At 46.3% G+C, this 20993-nt stretch overlaps 2 long non-coding RNA genes across 3 annotated transcripts in view; both read left to right on the forward strand.

Annotated features, from left to right (window-relative positions):
* LOC308197205 overlaps positions 1-7404 on the forward strand; it is a 31927-nt gene extending 24523 nt beyond the window's left edge. For both annotated transcript variants that reach the window (XR_013952672.1, XR_013952673.1), the window contains 2 exons: positions 572-3918; positions 4542-7404. This is a non-coding gene — a long non-coding RNA (uncharacterized lncRNA). The remainder of the gene's footprint in view (positions 1-571; positions 3919-4541) is intronic.
* An 8181-nt stretch (positions 7405-15585) lies between these two features.
* Positions 15586-20993, forward strand: part of LOC308197234 — a 45651-nt gene continuing 40243 nt past the window's right edge. Inside the window, exon 1 of the long non-coding RNA XR_013952689.1 lies at positions 15586-20847. This is a non-coding gene — a long non-coding RNA (uncharacterized lncRNA). The remainder of the gene's footprint in view (positions 20848-20993) is intronic.

Genomic DNA, 20993 nt, shown 5'->3' on the forward strand with positions numbered 1-20993 from the left:
ATCAAGAACACAGCTTCAGTAAAGGATAATGAATAAAGAGCACTTTGCGCAATTACCACTGCCCCAGCCTCATGCTGGGGACGTTGTGATCACTGCAGTGGTATCCATTTATTCAGGAGAGACTCCTTCCACTGCCGTGCACCACTCCGGTCACCTTCTGATGCCTTGATTTCAGCTGGGTGGATTTCCTGCAGGGCAATGCCCAAGCAGATGTGTAGCATGTGGAGCCATTTAATCCCAAACACAGTGTTTTTTTTTTTAAAAAAAAAAAAAAAAAGGCTCTTCTTGCATGTGTGTGTGTCTCCTTGTTCTCCTGGAAACCTACCTTAACCCAAATCCTATAACAACTTAAACAAAGAACCCTTATGCTCACGTACTTGTAGTGCATGTTTTTTTGTCCATCTGACAAGGCAGATTATAACCCAGGTTGTCTTTGAAGCTAAGCTCCGACCTGCCCACTTTGCAATAAGGATGTAGCTAAAGTCAGGGGAATGGAGCTTAGCTTTGATAATGTTTCCACATGATCCTAATGGTTAACAATTTTTTTTTTTTTTTTTTCCTCCCCCCTCAGGCAGTCCTCTTCTTTCTGAGTATTTTATCCAGGAAGATTTTGAGGAGTTCAAATTATTGGGATTTTGGGATATCCCACAGCCCAGCTGGAAATGTGCAGTGGGAGAAAGTCTTAGGCTCTTGGTGAACCATCACTACGGCACAAAATGTGGTATCGCATTTCAGATATAATGTTCTGCAGCGGGCTCGTCCACCTTCTGCTGAAGCGCAGCGTGAGTGGCGGTGTTACAGAAGGCCCTGGTCAGGATGAGGGTTACCAGGTTCCTGTATGGATGTGCTTCTGAGGGCACAGCCAGCTCCCGAGGTGCTGTCCTCAGCCTGCCTGTCCAGAATGCTCCTCTCCTGCTTCTGCCTCATGCGAGCCACCGTTCACAGCATGTTTGTTAGACCCTGTCCTGAGTGGAAACCTTCCTGTATGTCTGTATGTCAGCACATTTCAGGACACCAGGAGAAGCTTTCAGACCTCACACAACTAATGGCACATCCAGTACTCCCAGTGTGTATCGTCTCCTGCACTGGTGTAAAGCTCCTCAGTCCTCCAAGCATTTTACAATGGCACCATACCCAGTCTCACAGGACAGATGTCCTGGGAACAACTCTAGCAAAAAGGCTGGGAAACAAAGAATGAGATTCCTAGAATCTTCTCCAAGGAACGTGAAGAAAATCTTTATCTTTTAAAAAATCACATTTCTTCCTTTTCCTCATTCTTTCTTTGATAAATTGTTTTCTATTTACAGCCAGCACTTTTTAATGCATTCTCCCTCCCCCAGCCTACTGGGTTCGTATTTTCCCCTTCTGACAATGTTGCCATATGGTTCTATTATTCAGAGATTCCTAAACATGTATTACAACGGTCCTGAAAAATAATTAGGTGCTGCTGTGGTGCAAAAGCACATCTGTGATCAATAGCTCCCACGGGAAATTATAGGATAAAAAGTCCCAAGATACTTTCCTATCTTTCTACTTCCTCCCTGCTCTCCCCCACAGCCTCCCATTTTCTGTCCTTCCCTACACCCAAAAAAAGTAAGCGGTTATAATAAAGGAGAAAAAAAGTCTGTGTGAACGGTTATTTTCGTTTTCTTTCTTAAAAGCAATGCACATTGTGATTTGTGGTTTTTGAGTACAACTAGGGGAAGAGATCTCCAGGGAGAAAAACGTATATATTTAGAGTCTGTGCATTTATAATAGAACTTAATTCTATGTTGATAACCAATGATTTACACCCTTTAATCCAAAAGTCCTCCTGTGCCCTGTGGGGAACGCAACATATGTCCAGCAAATTGGTAACCATATGCTTCAGTGAACGCACAGTCCCTCAGCCCTTCCCCTTCTCTGTTTCCATTAATGGTTCCCTGCTAAAGCAGTCTGGTCTCACGATTTACTCCGCCTTCGTTGAAGGCTTTGTCAAGGGAAGAGTTATTTTCGGATTCCTTTTAATATTGCACATTCTGTTTTTGAAAGGCTTCAGGCAGTTGTTTTTGCTGGAGAATTTCACAAGTGAATCAATGAGTAAAAGTCTTCCCAGTTCCTGATGGAAGAGGCAAGGACATCTCCCACACAACTTCTTCTCCCAAGTGTGTATTGGGAAAATAAACGAAGACCATGGCTATCAAAAACAACTTTCACAACCATTTTGCTCCCAAACCCTCTGTTTTACCCTATCGTGATACCAACTTGTTCTGCTGTCGAAACTGAACAGATACAGTGCTGATAATAAAATGAGCCTTCCTTGTCTCCTTGGTGCATCGTGGAATGGAGACTGAAAGGGCCCTGGTACGTATTTTCCCCTCTTTGTGACCGCCTTTATACAGAAATGCTATCATACGTTAGGAGCACAGGCTGGTAGATAAAACTAGTTCACACAAAGAAGGAGCAAGTAAGTTAGCCTGCCGCTGCCCTCTAGGAGGAAAGATTATCCCCGATAAGCAACAGCTGGGTAACGTTCGACAAATTGGCCTGACCTGAACCCTGAGCCCTTGTCAGTGCTAATGCCTGCTAAGTTAAGCAGGCCCAGGCTTCAGTATGAGGACTTATCCTCTGAGACCAATGCAATGGGGTCTATTTTTTTTCTTACAGATGTAGTGTAGGAGGGGCTCTGGGTCTTCTCCAGCGATCCCAACAGGTTATTACAGATGTGTTTTTTTTTATTTTTCCTGTCCTGAACAAGCCAGCTGGAGGTAAGTGGCTGTGCTGGTGCTGTGGTTTTGGGGAGGGTGCACACATGGTATCCTCTGCTAAGAGCAGTGTGTGAGGGGGCCTTTGTTCTGTGTTTGCACTGTTTGGGAGCACAGGGCAGCTCAGCCCGGGACTGGTTTTTGTAGGGCACTGCTTCAACAGCGGTAATCCAGACAAGCCCAGGATGGTCTTGATTAATCACTTGACAGCACGGTGGCTAACAGTTCACAAGCCTTTTCCAGATTTAGACACTTGTTGCCTCCCACTGCATATCCTCAGCCGCTCCCGGGCTCAGACTTGTAAAACCGGAGTGCTGTCAGTAAAACCGGAGTGCTGTCAGTACCAGGCAGTTCTGTCAAAGGCTTCTTCAGGGGCTCCAGGTTTATCAGCCTGCTCTTCCTCTCAGCAGCCAGGTGCAGCCTGGTCATCGTGTGTAGGTTTTCTCAGAGAAAGGCAAATAAAAATACATCTTTCAGGCACTACTGTGGCAGTGGAGTTGTCTAGCTGCTCCTCGAGGGCCCCGGTACAAAGTAGGACTGTTGCTGGGTTGTGAGAGAAGCACAGAGCCAGGTGCGCTGCGGGGACTGCTTGGCTTCCTGGGTTCGGGAGGTGCAAGCCCTTTCCTGCCCATAGGGCCTTTCTCAGGAAGGCAGCCTCCCTTTTAGCTCCACCTGTGCTGTGAACAGACGTGAAGGGAAGGAGGCACGGGGAGCCAGCTGGGTGCTGCCAGCCAGTGATGATGGGAGAACCTGGAGCGATGGGCACCAACTGCTGGGGGCTGGAAGCCCTGAGGGGACGCTGCCAGGCAGCTAACACCTGGAAATGAGCTTTGCTTTCATGCGTTTCCATGTGCTAAAGCATCATTTCCCAGTTAAAATCCTGAGGTGATTAAGGAAGCGAGGTGTGGGAGCAAATCACCCGCTCTTCTGACTTCCCTGCTGGTTTCATCTTTTACCCACTTGCTAATGGGGATTTCTTTAAGCAGTAGAGAAAACTCTTCCCAAAAAGGAAAAAACACACCTTAAATATTTGCTGATATGTATTTGAAAACCATCTGGAGTGAATGGAGTAATTGGTGTCAGATGTGAACTCTCCTGGGATGTCAGCGAAGGGGTGGGAAATGCCGGTGCTCTGGTTTTTACGGCCTGACTGTGGGATCCCAGTGCTTCTGAGGTAAAAGAACAAAGATCAGCCTTTTCTTTGAGCTCCAGCATCTGCTGGAAGGGGCCTTAGAGATACAGTTCCCATGAGGAAGAGAATATTTGTCCTGTCACAATGTCAAATTCTCTTCCCCCCCTATTCCCAGTTTGGTGTGGGGTTTGCATGTCTCCATCCCCAGGGTCCTTGCTTGGTTTCAGTTGCCTAAAGGGCAGACTGGCAGACAAGAAATCAAGTGGGGTCTTTTTATTATTATTATTTTTATTTTTTATTTTATTCTTGCCTCTGCCAGAATATTTTTGCGACCTTGGGCAAACGTTTTTCTTTGCAAGTCTTTTGTACAATGCAGGCGGTCATTACCTATTTCAGAGCACTATGGGCACGTTTGTTTTGTTCAGATTTCTAAGTTTCACACCTGAGCTGAATTTGTGTGGACTTGTTAGGGGGATGTGAGGCTGAAACTTCAGCTCGGTTCTGAGATTCTACTGGGGAGCTGTTCAAACTGAACAGTCTTCCCAGCAGATAGGGAAAATGTAAAATATCTGTGTTTATTCTGGAGGAGTAACACCAATTATGTATATATATATTCATCCTCCAGAAATGTGTACACTTCAGTGGAAAAGCTATTTTTGTTACAGAAAAAGATCAAAAAGAAAATATCCCTGGAAAGAGCTGCGCTGTGTTCACTGAATATTGCTGTGTGTCTTTGCTTCTCATCTGCTAGCTGGAAAGGAGCACCAAACAAAAGCCTTTTTGTCATGAAAATCACCCACCAACCTCTGCCAGCTGTCAGTCAGAGAAACAATGAGTTTGAGAGCCAGATGTGCCACCCACCAAAAATGTGCATGTGAGCTTGGGTTAAAGGATGGAGAACGAAATTTGCTCTCATAATAGTCCAGCACAACAGCGCAAAAGCAGCTCTGCCAGCACAGCTCCTCGCTCCCATCAAGAGAGTTGATGGGACCATCTGGCTTTCTCGGGGTTCAAGTTTTCATGGGCACAGTTCCCATCGATACCACAAAACGGAAATCGTTTGTTCCGAGACCTGATTGCAACACAAGTTGTAATTGAGTCCTTGACTGTTACAGTCGAGATTGGGCCATAGGCTAATTTTGGGTGAACCAAGAATATAGATGGGAACGAATCAGAGAAAGGAATGTCATAGGTTGAAACTAAATTCGGCTACAGCTCATAAATGAAAAATTGAAATCGCAAATCCCCAGGCAGGCACAAAGGGGCTTACGAGGCTGTTCTTGTTCGCATGATGCAATCTCAAGGTTCAGTGCCACCAGAAGGAATGGCTTTTCACCACATCCTTTCTCCTTCCTGATGCCAGCTGCTATGTTTGGGGACTGAAGAGTCCCCGATGACACTGCACCCTACGCACATGTCAGCACAGGAGGTGAAATGACGGCAAGCGTGCTGGGTTGTGTCAGAGGCGCAGCTGAATGGACCTGCTCAAGAAAGCAGCTGGTTGCTTAGGGTATATCCTGGAATAATCTAACTTGATACTGATACTGCAGTTATTGGAAACAGATTTCAAGCTATTCAAATCAGTCATCTGCTCAGCAAGCCCAAAATTATACTACCATATGCTTAGTTTGCCTGAATGGGCCGGTGAAGGGAGTAACCACCTTCAGACACAGCGACAGCCAGAGTTATCGCACCAGAACAGGTTTAACAGAGAAGAACAGCAACGGGGCAGCTCAAGTAGGTTTTCTGCATTTACTGGAACAGTGGTAATTTTAAAGTAGGAAAATATTTCACAACAGAAGAACCTCCATTTTCCCTCTAGGTATGCAAGCCATAAATAATACTGCAGGTGTTATGAAATGCTGGGGTATTTTTGTCTCTGGTGGCTGGCATACACTGAGCTCGGGACTCTTGCTATCCAGCAATTTCCAAATACTTAGTTTGGCATGTCGAATCACAGACATCCCCACAAGGTGCTCACCTGGCCACACCTGGCGTATTGTTACAGATGGGGGAAAACCAGAGGTGGGGACATTGTGTAACTACACTGACTAGGAATGCGTGTTTCTTCTGTTTTGTTTTTAACCAGGAGGGCTGTAATATTGTGAAGCCTCCTGCAACTATGCTGCTCCTTTATATTACATGATGCTTATTCCTGTCCAACTCTGCAAACTTTGCCTCTGTGCTGGGTACAGAGGGACTCCCTCGACTGTACAGGGGGCCAGTTAACCCAAAGTATTATCTCCTTGTGTAGAGGCTCACTGGGTACTCTTTAGGATCCTTAGCCATCAAAGCATTCAGTCGTACTTTTACCATACATAGCCAGGGAAGAAGCACTGATAAAATCACGTTCTCAAGGACTGCCTTCAGAAGCCGTGTATGTGGGCTGCAGCTCTAACTGCAACATCTTTGTCTTTCTTTCCACTACTCATAGATATCAGATATATCCAAATATTCTCCTACTTTCCAAAAACATTGACCAAAACAGTTCTGTGAGGCTGAGCTGGCTATTGCCCAAAAATATTATATAAGAGCTGTACAGTTCTGACAAAACCAGCAGAACTTCTCTCTCAAGCCCATAACAAGCTACAGAGCTATACTTCCTCCCTCTCTCCCTCTGCAACTCCTCTCTGTCTCTAAAGAAATTTCTCAATTTTCCCTGATGACAGAGCAATAATATACTACTCTTTACAAAGCCAAAAAACTGCTCGTGTTCGACTATAGCACAAAAAGCTGCAAGCCGGGCTTTCAAAAGATAATAATGCTTTAGTGCAGCTACATAGAAGACAAAAATTGTTTGAGGGAAGCAAGATGCCAGAATTAGAAATTCAATGCCGGAAAACAGCATGCATTTCCTGCCACTGTGATGTTATTATATTGAAAAAGCTGCTGCCAGGCCAACTCTTCTGTATCTTTCTTTGCTAAATAGAGAGAATCTACCCAAATGTCAGCCTTTCTCTGCATCTGTTCACCGATCTTCTTAGTAACTTTCAAATAATTGGCCCTAAAAGAATTGCTCTGGTGTAGCTTACTTGTTTACAAGTGCCCTCCTGGATAAACCTCTACCTGATTCATGGCTCTACCTGATTCATCGTGTGACACCGAATCCCTTGTTAATTTGTCATGTTGCTACCTCAAGTGATGAGCTGGGGGGGCTGGTAGCAAAATGGGTGACCAGGAGAGATTTCCCGTCTCTCTTGGCGTTGCAGACCAGATGGGCTCAAAACTTCATGGCAAAATCAGGGGTCGAGCTCTCCTCCTTCTCCTCCAGTGGCATGGACTTGCACCACTCACAGAAGCAACCCCATTAGTGTCCCTATCATCCTTTTATCCTTGCTTATAACACAGAGGTGATCTGTGACTGTTCAGAGTGGAAATGTGCTTTCAGGCAGAATTTTGTCTTACTTATCCTTGCACTGAGCTCAATAACTTCTGGCATATATATATATATAAATATCACATTATTCAGAAATACATCCTCAGAAAATCCAGAGCTGCAGAGTCCAGCCCTACCATTTGTTGCTGTGGTTAATGCAGGCACAGGTGATGGAGGGGTTTCACAGGAAGACCTGCAATTCAGCTCCCACCTTGTTTGTGCCAGCTGAAGCAACTGTATCAAGGTCCATATAATGTCTGTGAGGGGAGAGAAGGTTTGTTGACAGTGTTTAGATCTGAAAAACTGGAGGTGCTGGGTCCTGTCAGTAGTTTCCTCACCAGAGACAGGCCTGAACTGAAGCTCTGTGCCTTTTGCTTTCCCAGCGTTAGGGAAAGCACAGATTTCAAATTGCACTAAAATAATTTCCAAATAAAAATAAAAAAAAAAAACATTCACAAATCAAAAGGCCAAATTCTCAAATGTGCAGTAGGTTATAAGCCAAGTAAGTATTGTCACGCCATTGCAGTCCTAAAACTCTTCCGGACAGGGTGAGCTGGGCGACGGGTAAGAGTTGAGCGGTCACCTTATCTCTCTGGAGGGAGGTCTGCTAAAATCAGTCTCGTCCACATCCCGCAGTTAGGAAACTGTGACCCTAGGGACAAGCAAAGCCGGCCATGTCCAGTCACTCTCCCATGACTTGGCAGTGCCTACTGATGTGTGAAATGAGCAAGCGGCCTCCGCAGAGGTCCTTGGGAGCAGCGTTTCCACACGGCAAGAAACCATCTGTGCCCCTTGTACTGACTGGCATCTGTGCTAGCAGTCTGAAAGGAAATGCCTGAATGGCTCCTGCCTAAGCACGCTCTCTGCTCGGACAGACCACACAGTCAGGGCTGATTTTTTTGCTGAAAGGATGTCTCTCGTTCTGCTGGTGCTACGCTTCTGGAGAGTGAACCCTATAGGTGGAGGGCATCATGCTCAAGGCTGTGAAGTGAGTGCTTGAAGTATTTCTTTAGGGTTTCAAAAGACAGAAAAAAGTAGCTGTTCTGTTTAACTTACAGCTTTCCCTTCTAACGAGGATGAACTGTTCATTTGGGAAGCAAATGTACGTCTTGGCTGGACATGCAGCTTTAGGATACAATTTTCTGCATTCAGTTTCTGGTGACCAGTGAGGCAAGCTGGAGCATCTTGAGACTGATATTTCTTTTCAGAAGAACAGAACACTCATGAGATAAACTGACGCCACTCAGACGAGTGGAATATGGTACCACTCCCACATTCTCCAAAATGAGGCATTCACAGATTGGAATCTCAGAAACCCATTTCTGAGATGTTTGATGCTTCACATGAGCTCAGCCTTACAAAACTGCCTACATTGACATCCATTATAGTGTTTGCTGTGAAGGAAAGACCTGACATCACTAAGATTCTTCCACAAAAATTAGTGGCCTTTACTTAAATATATACTTTACTCACACATGTATAAATAAAATCCCCAGAGTTTTTGTCTCAGTCACTTTTTAAAAAAGTAATCCACTCTATCTTTGATTTATTTTTTTTTATTTGTGTCATGTCAAAGCTGGGGATGCTTAGTACACACAAAGCAGGTTGGTTTGCAAGTGAAATATCTATTTTTTGATGTGACAGATGCAGAGTGAACTTTCAGTAAAAAGGTCAGCATTTAGACCTGTAACTTTACAGCTGGTACTTTATGTTGCTACTACAGTTCAGTTTCTTGTTTCTATGTCATCTTCTAATGTTTCCCATGAAAGTTCACCTGTGAGGCAAGTGTACTCAGCAGGAACACTGAGTATATACTCTAGCCAGCAGTTATGAATTAAATGATTTCTCTGTAGTGCTAGGAGTATGGATTAATACTTTAGATCTGCACTGTTGCCTAAAGAAGCAGTCCTGTCCTCCCCTGAGCATCTGGCCACATCTTCCTGCACTTGGGCTGGAGAGGATTAGCTTGCTGCCACTCTGAATGAAGGCTTTTTATTTTCAGGGTTGGTTTTCAACTGGATCATCAGGCCAGTCTGGCACTGCACCAAACCCTGTGATGAGCAGTACCACACAAGAGAGCTGATGGCAATGTATGGCAGGAAGGAAGCAGACTCAGATTGGTTTAAACTGATCATTAAACCCTTTAATGAAAGCTGCTAGTCTGTGTTAGCACTGATTCGCCTTCCATGCATGTCATAGCCTTCCTATCTTCAAGTGCTGGTTGGGTTTCCTGCTTGGACTTGTTTACGAGGTCTCCTCTCTCTCCAAGGTGCAGGTGTGATGCAGCTCAAGTCACGTTATGGAGCTGAATGGAGACTCCAGTTTTCAGCTGAATGGATCTATCTGGGGATTTACACTGCACCCTCACCCTAAGGTTTCACTTCTTGCTTCTGCTTCAGAGGAACTACAAAGCCTGAAACGAAAGTTAGTTGAAACCCTGATAGGTCACTCATTCTTTTTTCTTTTGGTAGAAAAGGCATCTGAAAGTCAAGCAGCGGTGAAGTGACTGGCCAAGTGGTTCAGAAAGCCTTTCACAAACTTACCAAGCCAAGGTGCTGTCCTACATCAGGGCAGAGCTGGCAGCATGACCTTAGACATTGGGTTTGGTGGCAAGAGGTTTGTGCACTTTTAGGGACACCTTCTTCCTGCGCTGGATTTCGTGCTCCAGGTGCTGCGGTGAGTTTCTGCGGCAGGTGGCTAGATGGCGCTGGAACATGCTTGTGTCCTCACATGGATGGGACTGGTTTAGGATCAAGTCAAGGGATTGTTTTAGGGTGAAATAAGAAAAGAAAAAAAGAAAGGTTGCTTTTCCGTGCAGACATGACTTCACGAGTCTCCCATGCAGAGCTGGAGGGAGGAGGGATCTCTGCTGTTTGCTGCATCCTGCAAACTGCAAGCGAGGCTCCTGTAGGGTTGGTGATAACGGAAAGTTGTCTGTTGAGCTGAAGTAGGGTCTGGAAGCATGACTGTGCAGGATGTCCCTTACAGGGTCACCTGGTGGGGAATGGCTCTGCTTCTTGTCTCCTCTGTGCACAGAGTTTCAACAGCAAAGACCAGTATGTCGTCAGTGAGACTGCTGTTTTCTCTGAAGAGCCAGGGGGCATGATAAAGAGGAATTGCTAGATCTACTATTCTGACATCCAGGGTGTCTTATAAGCAAGGTTTGAGTTCTGTGGTGATCATGGCCTGATATCTGTGATGGGAAATTTTTCTCCTTTATTTGCTTTTGTAAGAGCACTTTAAGCTTTTCTCACCAACTGGAGCTATCCAAAGCTGTAATAACTGTGTATAGAATTCTATCCACCTCTGTTCTGAGGGTGTTAAATGATTATATTAAAATATGTGCATAGTTTTGGTGACCTTTGATTGTCTGATGCAAGTCCCAGTGTCATCTGGCAGTAGAGCACCAGCACAGGTTATACCTACAGTGGTCCCAGCCACTCAGTGAGACCCCGTGTAGTTTGGAGTGCTCCAGCTGCTCTCCTCCATCAGACAGCATCACAGACAACGTGATGTCTTTGGGATGTTATGGAGCCCTGCAAAATGTGAGAGGGCCTCTAAAACTGTGTCGTTGCAAAGCACCTCAGTTTCTTTGCTTGTGCCAGTCATCCATTCTAGAGGCTCTTTCCTGACATAAGGTAGGACCCCAGTTGCAAACATGTTGGATGCATGGCGCTGTAAGACAAAGGGAATTTGTTTCCTCTGTGACAGCTGGCCGATGTCTGTAGCTTGCTGTGTCACCCTCTGGTGACTCGGTTCTCTCCTGAAGGGTTTCCACTGGTAAATTCACAAAACCGTGTTCACAGTGACTATGACCAGACAAAATTTTATTGATTTATGACTAAGTTTTATTTTGTAGGCCTCTCTCACTCGCTGTGTCCTGCCACACTCCTTTTTCCAGCAGCTCTGTGCACGCTGCAGAGCCCCTCCGAGCACAGGCAGAAAGCTCCCTCTGCCAGAGGCCCTCTCCTCTATGCCCACCCATCATCTCCGAGTGCCCGCGGGCAGACACAGCTTTGAGAACAGATTATACAAAAGTTTGAAGTAGTTCATATCTTGGGCAGCTGCCTTCCTCTGTTCGAAAGCCAGCTGAGGGAGGAAGGGAAGGCCTTGGTGGAGAGGTCAGTGAGCAGAACCAGTTCTGGTCTCTGACCGGGCCCTGACACCTCTGCTTTGTTTCAACAGTCCCCTGCTACTAACAAATAGCGGAAAGTCTCCAGGGCCAGAGACAGCATTTCTTTCCTTGCTATTAGTACTTGGTAGTGGGTTTGGTGCAACACGCCTGGGACTTAAAGGCCTGTGACAATTCATGGCTCACATCCTAATGCTGAGCTCCTTCTGAGTGCTTTGTGGCACCTGCCTCTCGTAGGAGCTGTGTGTCCTCAAGGGCTGAGTAAGTCAGACGGGAGAATAACTACTTGGTTATGACTAGAAATAACATGAAAAGCTTAGCAAAGGGAAATGGCATTCCTTGTGGGAAGATCTATGAGGCAGCGTTGCAAAGGAAGTGGTTGAAACCCATCTCTTGTGTCACTGCAGGCTGGGCCGAGCAAAGCGCTGAGGCAGGAAACAGTCGTGGGCTACTCACAGATGACCTTCAGGATTACAGCGCCTAAATCCAGGGGCTGAGATCTTCCTTTTCAGAGGAAAACCGGGTGGAAAATCCTACAGCCGAGCAGCCCAATGAAATCCCTGCCTTTTCAGAGGCCTGAGCAAGATTGTCAGTCAGGGACATTCTTCAGAGTGTGCGTAGGGCTTAAGCCTATCGCTAGGTGAGCCTTTTGGACCCGTCAGCAGGAATTTCTGCTGCCTCTGCCTCAGTTCAGCCCACTCTCAGGCAGCAGGGTTAGGGTCGATCGTTAACCTCTTCCGGCCCTCTCTGCTGCAGGAGGCTGGGAGCACAGGCTGTCTGGAGTACTGAATCCGCTGTCTCTGAGGGAAAGGCACTGCCCAGACCGACCATGCCTGCATCTCTCCCACCCCCAGTTATCCCACAACTTTGTTCCCACGTTAGAGCTGCGGAGAGGAAACAGTGAGCTGGACCAAAGGCATTGCTGTTACTTAGTCACTTTGGCCACCAACCTCCTCCTTCCAAACTTTTGTGGAAAGGTAGATTTTTCTGTATATCTCAGCTTTTTTGTTCTGGCCTGGTCGATAGAGAAGCGCACGGGCTGTGGGACCTGCCTTTTGGGTGGGTGTGCTCAGAGGTTGCTTCTAAATTCGGTGCACCCAACGAACCAGACAAACTTTTTTTCCTAAGGGTTTGTCTGCACAGGGAAGGTTACCACTATAATTATACCTTATGTTACACCAGTATTTCTACCCTATATGAATGTTCTTATTTTGAAATAAGTGTGTCCAAACAGAGCTATACCAGTGTTTTTAGCAGTATAATTATGCTAGCAAATTCTCAGTGGAGACCAGCCTTTAGACGCCAATGTCATGTCAGAGGGTCAGAACCATTATCTTCTGATTGCTAGCAATTCTGTGTTGACTTGTGCTGTTACTTATTTTCACAATCTCACTTTTTTAAACTCTTTCAGAGTCATCTTTAATTATTTCAGGACCTGACATCCACTTTCCCTTCCTCTCCCTCCCACCTGAAATGCCCAGCTTTCTTTCACAGTCTGAATTTGATGGCAATGACGAGTGCAGTTTGATAACCTGGCAGTTCTGAAAAGCGAGTGCAGAATTTCCTTACACACAAGCCCCTTCAGAAAAGGCTTGTATAACATGTGGCTCTCCCCACAAGCCCAGCAGCAGTGCACTTAGCAATTTAGGCTCAGCATTATTGTCAATATCTTTTGCAGATGGCAACAGCTTGTTCCACGTGAGAGGGATGGGAAATTGCCTAGCATACTGCCCTTATGTACAAGTTTAATTGAGACACCTTTGGAGGGACTCTGTCGTTAATTAAGAATCACAGTTCCCTTCAGGATATTGATGCAGGCTGTGCTCGCAACGTGTGCAAAACCACGACGCTCGGAAATATGTTTGGCACAGCAAACAAGAGACACGCGGCATCCTGAAATCCTCCACCTGAGGAAAAATCGATGTTGCTTTCCTTGCGGTGCTTACGAACATCAGCACCCAGCAGACAGGAAATCTTACGAAAGGAAAGAGCAATAATTTAACAGATCATTATCTGTATTCCGTTATGGACATAAGGCCCATTTGGTTGGGCAGCGCAGACATGAATTAGAGTGGCCCCAGTCAAGGGTATGCCTGCGCAGTCACGTTCCCTTGCCAAGGCTTAAGTGATACCGAGATGGTCCTTGCTAATGCATCTAAATGGCTTGAGGAGCCCAGCAGCTCCCCGGCCAGGCTGAGCTGCCATACGACTGTCTGCATCTGACCACGTAGCCGCTTCCTGTGGTAAGGGACGGCGTGTGCTGGCATCTGCGTGCCTGCACAGGCTGTGGTGACTGCAGCCAGAAAAGACGAGCGAAGGATCTTTTCTGAGAGGCGAAGGCTTGCGCATTGTCTTGCAGTTGTCTCATTTCCCACTCATCCCCCACAGCGAATGCGGACACCTGGGCTGGGGCTGGTTCCCAGATTCGTGCCCATGCAACCGTATCGTCCTGGGCATGGTTTTAGTGAGATGAGAAGTGGTTCATAGGAAATACGCAGGGTCAGTTGTCTGCTGCTAAAAACCTTGTGAAACAGAGACCTGAAAAAAGGTTCAGGTTCCAAACCTTGTTTTTTTGTTTTTTTGGTTTTTTTTTTGTTTTGTTTTTTTTTTGTTTTGTTTTGTTTTGTTTTGTTTTTTTTTGTTTTTTTTCCAGCTACATTCCCTGTCCCCCAAGAAAACCTCGTTGCTTCTCTCCAAAATCTGACTTCCCAATGGGCAGAGGAAGAGCTCCATGCCTCTAAATGGCATCCACCACAGCCTATCCCAAAGAAAGGAGCTTTTTAAAGGAGGCAGTAGGAAACCCTAAAGGGGGCAGTAGGAAACGATTTACCCCGCTCTGTTGCCCACATAGCCTAAAGGGGCTGCTGGGCTTCATAACCCTAAGTGACCGCTTGGAGGTCAGTGCTGGTGTCCTTGAGCTTGCCTGCTCGGGAGAGGTGCTTCCTGCTTCAGTGGTGGCTGGATGGTTGGGAGGTTGTGCTGCAAACACCAAAATGCCTGAGTTTTAGTGGGCACAGCCTTTGATATAAAATAATTGCAGAATAATTTAAAAACATAGCTGACATTATAGAGGGAGAGCAGCATCTCTTGCAAGCTGTGGTGGGATCTTTTCCATTGGCAGATGTCTGGGCTATCCAGAAGCAGAAGCTGAGTTATTGGGTGGACTTCAAGGCAAGTCAAAGTCTCTCTGGGCTCCAGGAGCAGACTGCAGCTGGGCAGTTGAAGCCTGAAGCTTTGGGATCTAGGTAACTTGCTGGAGAACGAAGCTTGACTTTGGCACCTTCAATCCTTTCATTAGGGTAAAATTAATAAGATAGTCTAACTTCAGGTCTTTGCACTGGGTGGTGCGAAAGTCTTTGCACTTCCCTCTGGGGACAGCGACAGGACCCGGGGGAACGGCATGGAGCTGGGACAGGGGAGGGTCAGGCTGGGGGTTAGGGAAAGGTTCTGCACCCAGAGGTGGTCGGGCACTGGGACAGGCTCCCCAGGGCAGTGGTCACAGCACTGAGACTGACGGAGGTCAAGAAGCATTTGGACAACACTCTCAGACATAGGGTCTGACTTTGAGGGGGCCCTCTGTGGAGCCAGGAGTTGGACTCAATGATCCTTGTGGGTCCCTTCCACCTTGGGCTGTTTCATGATTCCATGAAAGATACATGCACATGTAATCAGATGAGCTAAATTTGCCAGTTTTGGTCCCAGTTTGAACTGCTATTTAATATCACACATACTCAGACCTGTAGGTCTGTTTTACTCTTCTCTGGTGATTATTCAATAAAAATCAGATTTTAGCCAAAGGCTGTACTGGAAATCCCAGGGCTCTTGGATTTGGCCTGGCTATATGTTTGATAATGTAGAGATGGCTCAAAATGAAAGGCAAGAACAGTTGTGAGGAGAGCCCACCACCTCAGCAGCAGAAATGACAATAAACAATGGTTATTTCTTCCCTGTTACAGGTTTTGCAGGATGTCCTAATTACCTTGACATTATTAGTGCGGAAGTTGTGCTCTATCCACCCACTAAGTACAGGAAACATGCCCAGTCTGTAATTCTATCCTTCACCTCACATGCCTCTGATGGGATGGAGTCTGAAAGGAAACCGAATAGCCTGGAAAGGTTAACCAGACAGAGAGAAATTAACCCTTTCATTTTCACTCACCGCCCATTATTTTTTGAAAGTAGAGTTGGTGGGTGGGGAGCGGGGTGGTGCCGTGGGGAGAGATTGTTTGCTTCTAGACCCAGAGAAGTCTTGGAGTATTAAATCTGCTCTTCTCAAGCTGTCACGAGGGATGCTGTTATGCAGCCTATATCCTTCATATGTACTCAGAAAGCATATGGAAATTTATTTATCAGTTTGTTACTGATTGTTTAAATTATTTAAAACAGTTTATTTGTTACAGATTATTTATTATTATGTCAGTCAGACTGAAACCAACGTTGGAAGCTCGTGTCAAATTGTATAAAAGCGGGGTTCAAGACATTGCAGAAATCAAAAATTTTGCAATCTAATACATGACATGTAATACATTAAAGAGAAAGGTACAGAAGAGGGGACTGTGGTCATACAGTTTCAAGCCTGTGCGTTATTTCCTAAATAAGCCAATTTGCAAGAAATATTCACAATCAAAACCACCCTGGCCTTGCCACTGTGGACGGATTGTTTCCTCCCTGCGCCCTGGTTGCAGTGGGTGCCCAGAGAGCAGTAGCTCGTGGAGCAGGGATGCTCTGCTGGTTGTACCGAGGGGGCAGGAACAAACTGAATCAGCATTCAGCGTGCCAGGATGCTCAGAGGTATTTGCAGTGAAAAGGCATGGAGTCTGGTGAGAGAGCAGACAGAGGAAAAAGGAATACGGTGGAGCACAGATGGATTGTGAAGGGCTTTATAGGTCTGGATGGCATGTTTGAATTTTGGAAGGGGAAGCAATTGGAAGATACTTATTAAGGCAAGGGAGGCCGCAGACACCTTGACAAGCAAGGAAGCTGGAATTTAAACACACAGGCTGAGTCGACTTGTGTGCATTTCAAATGCTGCTCTAATTTGTTTCTATAGGGCAACAGGGATTAAATGCAGGTAATCCCTTCACAATGGGGTAATCCGTACAGGTGAGTCAGTTAGCATCAGGATTGAATAAGTGTAGAAATAATTGATTAAGTATGTCAGAGTAAAGGGGTGGGAAGAAATACTGAAGAGTGGAGCAAAATATACTCGTAGAAATGTTTATTCCCTATGATAGCCATTCAGTAAGAGACTGAGCACAAATAAGGTTGCACTGCCTTATTTGCACACCAAGTATGTGCACACAATCCCCTGCACAAGAAAAAAAAAGGATTGGTCGTGTTTATATTAATAGGGTGAACGAGAGCCTTGCCTTTCACTGTTCACCCGTCCTACATTGTGAAGAAAGAGGCTGGTTTATAAATTTGGTGCATTTAACTATGCCAGGTCTTTTTACGAGCCATCCTGGTGTTCTGAGGCTTTCTGTCTCCGAGGGGTCTGCAGGGGCAGGGATGCTTTTTGTGCTGAGTTCTGAGGCTTGCCATAGGAGGGACCTGCTACGTAGGAGGCTTGGCTTTTGTGCGTGTTTGCTCTCTGTGTTTCCCATTCAGACGTAAAAATCATTCTGCTTGAAATTACCCATCTGGTCTTTGTGACTGAGGACAAAGCCATAAAAAATCAGGATAGATTCTCCTCCCCTGCCTATTCAATACCGTGTACTTCAAAATTATAGTCGGCACTGAGGGCGGACTTTTACCTGCATTTGAACACTTCCCTGAAATATTTGCTGTAGCAGAGTAGTAAGTGAGGGAGGGGGAGAATGTAAATTCCCAAAAGCAGTATGAATCCTGAGAACTTCAGGCCTGAAAATGTTGTAATAGAGTTATTTGTGGGTTAGAGCTTTTCTCAGGAGCAATTTCACGAAGCCAGGAATTAGGTTTACATGAAATGCTCACTTTGAAACCATGACTTGTATGGCTTGTGGTGTTATGCTTTGTGGGTGGCTTTTTTGGTTGTTTGTTTCATAAGGAAAAAGCCAAAAAGAGCAGAATTTTCTCTTCATCCCACTTGAAAAGACTCATGTTGAAAAATTCAGAATGTAATAGAAAAAAACAACCTAATGTTTCTGAGCTTCCCGAATTCCCTCTGTTATGTTTCTGTATCTCTGCTGATAAGGCAAGTAAGGATGCTTAGCGCAGGGGAGGAAGAAGGGGCCAGCCCGGTTGTATCCCTCTTCTTTAACTCGACTCCAACTTTTCAAAATCTCAGCCTTCACTATTGTGTTTCAAGAAACTTGCAGACTAAGCACCTCCGGATGATTCAGCTGACAAATTTCTTTCTGTTTTCAGAACTCGTTACTAAGAAAAGCCAAAATGCAGTTTTCTGGTTGCAAACCTTTTTCAAGGACAACTGCCTCTTACTCATTTCGTAACCCCGTGTTTGCATTTGAGATCAATTGCTCCTGTCACCGGGTGACCGGTGGAACTGGACTAGCAGGCTCCTTTCTGCCAGTGCCTTTTATTAATCTGTCAGAAAGAGCTGCTGCGCTGCAAGCATGTCCTGGAGAAGCACAGGTCACAGTTGTTTTCCTGCTCCTCCCTTCCAGCAAAATGGGAATTGTAGGAACAAGTGCCAAGGAAGCTGTGTGAGGAAGTGACAGGGACTTTGCGCGGTGGCTTTCCGACGGCATGGTGTGAGTGCCCTGGGATCGTTCTCTAATTGACACCTCTGGGCTGCTGCAGGGTGACGCGGTGCAGGAACTGAGCAGGAAAGAGGAATGCGGGAGGTTTTGAAGGCTGATAGTGCTTCCATGAAGCCTGGGGAGCAGGCCTAATAGGCCTCGACCAGAGACCGGGGAAATAACATTTTAGAGACAGACAAACAACCCAGAAAGGCTAATTAGTGAAGCTGAACAAGAGCACGGTGCGCTGAAGCCTAGCTCACATTATGTTTTATTAAAGACTAGCCTAAACTTCTTCTCTTCAGAGTGTGTTTGCATTCTCTGCTCTTGGGCCTCTGTTGCAGGGTGTATTTGAGATGCCAGATCTGAGCGTGATCTAGTTAGCTGGGACATTTCAGCACACGTTGAATGAAATTCCCCACTTCCCTCCTGCCAGTGTCGCTGTGACATTTGCAGCTTTGAAGCAAAATGTTACTTTGAGTTTCCTCTTTATTTCTCTGGAACCCAACAAGGGGGGGGGAACCTCTTTATGCTGGGAAAAATAAAGAAAAATAAATTAACTTTCCAGTAAAGTCACCAAGTGTCAAATCGCTCCAAACCGTTATTAGTCACCTAGGGACCAGATCAGCTGGTGGCCGTTTTGGGAATGCACAAGGGATTTTTTGCAACCCACTATCCCCTGCAGTGGTTGAGTTGCTTGGGGCCCGCCTATGGCCGTGCACAGCGGCACCGACTACTTAAAACCCAACACATAAACAACAACTGCGAGATTTTCACTAATTCCTAACCAAAACCAGACCCTTCCATCCCTCTTCATAGCTGCCAAATGCTTGAAAAGGTTGAAAAAACCAAACCGAGCCGTGACACGTGGTGGTTTATTTACTAGCAATTTACTTCCCAGGAGAAAGCAGCTGTGGGCATGCAGAGAGAGGCCGTGCTGCTTCTCCTCAGGGAGAGGATTCCCCACTGCTGGAGTTTCCCTCTCTGACTGCAAAGCGCTCCCTTACATCATGGCCTCACCCTGTGGCCCTCGGAAGGACCAGATTCTGCAAAAGGCGGAGAATCCTGTTAAATCAGCCCTTGTGTAAAAGCCCTGGCCAGCCTGCCCGTTTCTGTCCTTCGCCTGCGCGTGGACAGCTGATGTTGGAGCTAATTGCATGCTCCTCATCTTCTCATAGCAATCAGCCCCTGCCTCCTCCTCTGTCAGCTTTCCCTTTGTCGTCACTGCTTTCTCCACGCGCTGTCCATCCTATTCCCAGCCTTCCATTCATCGATGTTGTGCTATTATTGGGTGGCCCAGAAATGCAGGCATGTTAAAGGACGGGTACCATAAGAGCTGCAGGGTACATTTCCCTCTATTATTGACCTCCTTTCCCTCTGTGCTGTGAAAGCATACTGAAATATCACCTTCCCATTCTTTGGAGCTTTCAGCCTGCAGTGCTGGCAGGGCAGGAAGATCATTTTTCACCCTGCTTTTGACTGGTCCCTTTCCTCTGCTGCCAGGAGAGACCGTGCTGGTTTAACAACGAGGGTGGTGAAAGCAGAAGTGGATTCTCACATCTGGTTCATGGCGCCTGGAGTGAATCAGACCCAGAGCAGACTGAGCTAGCTTCTGAGGAAACTGGCCTCTAAGCAGAAAACCAGAAATAATTGTGTTTGTGCTTGCACGGCATGTTGCAGTGGCTGCCCTAAAGGTGGTCTAATCCCACAGGGTTCAGGAGTGAGGGGGAGAATGGGGAAGCCTTGATTAAATCGTCACTGAGGTGAAGGTATTTTCAATAGTAGCACTATTCAATTTTTTATAAACGGGTACACATAAAAACATAACTGGTTTCCTTACTGGTGGTATAGAGAACAGCTGGGATTGGAGTAATTAATTTTAAGTTAAACATATGGCCACTGAGCGCAGTTCCGCTACCGCTTCTGTTTCTCTCACGACTGAATTTTGCTCTCGACTGCTCATACAACTTGGGGTGGCAGCGCCGGGGTTATTGTTTAGATAGGTTAATTGTTAAAATCTCCCCTTCCAGCTTTATCTGTCTGTGAGGGTTCCTCTCATGCATGAGACTGGCCACTGGAAGCAGGGCCGGAGGCTGAGGCCTGCCTGCACAGGCATCACCAGCACTGTTGTTTTGAACTCTTCTTTCATCGCGCTTTTCTGGTCCTGTTCTGTTTCAAGCTGCACCTATGTAACAATTATTTGCACTCCGGGCCTTTCTAAATGGGGGGCGTTTCACAGAACTGGTTGTACCTCTTCTGTCAACTCTGCACTAACAGAAAACTGCTTTTCAATATAACTGAAGAGTCCGTGGATGTAACTACAGAAAGAGCCTTGGCAAAACATCACACGCTTTTTCAAAATGTTTCTTATCAAGGTGTAAATTTTTCTTCATCATTGCCGTTACCTCCTGCCATAACCAGGTGGGCACACATGCACCTAAGTGCCTCTTGCTGCGACACTGGCACCCTTCCTGTAGGCCAAAAAGCCTCACAGCGACCCAAATTTGCATCACTTTTCTCAGGTGCGTGCGTTGCACTTATCTCATCATCCCTCCCACGTCTCTCCCCTCAGCCCTCCAGGGACGTGTGGCTTCTGCAGGCCTCCTGCTCTCGACCTGCTGGGGCTCGGGCTGTGAGGTGAGGACGTGGCCTTCCCGCGGGAGCCTCCGAGTCCTGCCCGCAGGAACGGAAAGCTCTCACTTGATCCCCGGCTGGAGGAAGAGTCTTAGCAAGCCGGCTGAATGTGCAGCTGGAAGAGGTTAAAAATTAACCCCGCAGTGATGTGGGTGGGTAATTGACTTTCTGTTGTTTTCCTAAGTGGTGCTGGTGTCACTCAAAGCGACCTGAAGCGGGGCAAGGTGGGAGGAGGTGGGTGGAATGGGGTGGGGATGGACAGGAACTGGAAATATTTGTGCTTTGAGATAAAGCAAAG

Source organism: Anser brachyrhynchus (genome assembly GCF_964034855.1).
Source record: "Anser brachyrhynchus genome assembly, chromosome: 6".
Lineage (NCBI taxonomy): Eukaryota > Metazoa > Chordata > Aves > Anseriformes > Anatidae > Anser > Anser brachyrhynchus.